The following is a 601-nucleotide window of genomic DNA, read 5'->3' on the forward strand; positions in this document are numbered from 1 at the left end:
AGAGAGAGAGAGAGGAGGGGGGGGGAACAAGAGGAGCGAATTCTCGCGATAAGACGTCACGCGTTGCATCTCGAGATGCACCTGTGCCCGTTACCGGAAACGAGACGCCCGTTTGCCGCCACTCCCGCGACGTAGCCCCAGGTCAAACATGCAAAATCCATCCGGGCACGTGAGCCGCATGCGAACGTGCCGCTGCAAACCGAGCTGCACTACGTGCTCTCGTAATACGTATAACGAGGGTCCAAGTATATAGACCCGTTGTGCAGGTGTGGAAGTTTCATCCTCTCTCTGCCACCTGGACGGTTCATCCAGCTCGCGCGCACATCGTCCTTTCGCCTCTCGTCTCCCTCCCGGAATTAATACGCGGATCCCGCTGATCTCGCTTAACGGCCGCGATATCCATACATGGACGTCCAGATATACTCGGTCAGGCACGCTATTGCGGGCGGATGATCGCGCGAGAGTAGGCGTTACATAGGATAGGGAGCTGATTAGAAGATAAAACCGGCGGTTACATTAACGCTTTCCGTTTTGGCTAAGAACCGTCGTTTCCGAGGAACACAGTTCACGTCCGGTATCTATCTATATATATATATATATA

The 601-nt window shown here is 53.9% G+C and overlaps 1 long non-coding RNA gene across 1 annotated transcript in view; it reads left to right on the plus strand.

Annotated features, from left to right (window-relative positions):
* LOC108746135 overlaps positions 1-601 on the plus strand; it is a 152,167-nt gene that overhangs the window by 50,759 nt on the left and 100,807 nt on the right. The gene's annotated exons all lie outside the window — the stretch shown is intronic.

This window comes from Trachymyrmex septentrionalis, unplaced genomic scaffold, assembly GCF_001594115.1.
Source record: "Trachymyrmex septentrionalis isolate Tsep2-gDNA-1 unplaced genomic scaffold, Tsep1.0 scaffold107, whole genome shotgun sequence".
Taxonomy (NCBI): domain Eukaryota; kingdom Metazoa; phylum Arthropoda; class Insecta; order Hymenoptera; family Formicidae; genus Trachymyrmex; species Trachymyrmex septentrionalis.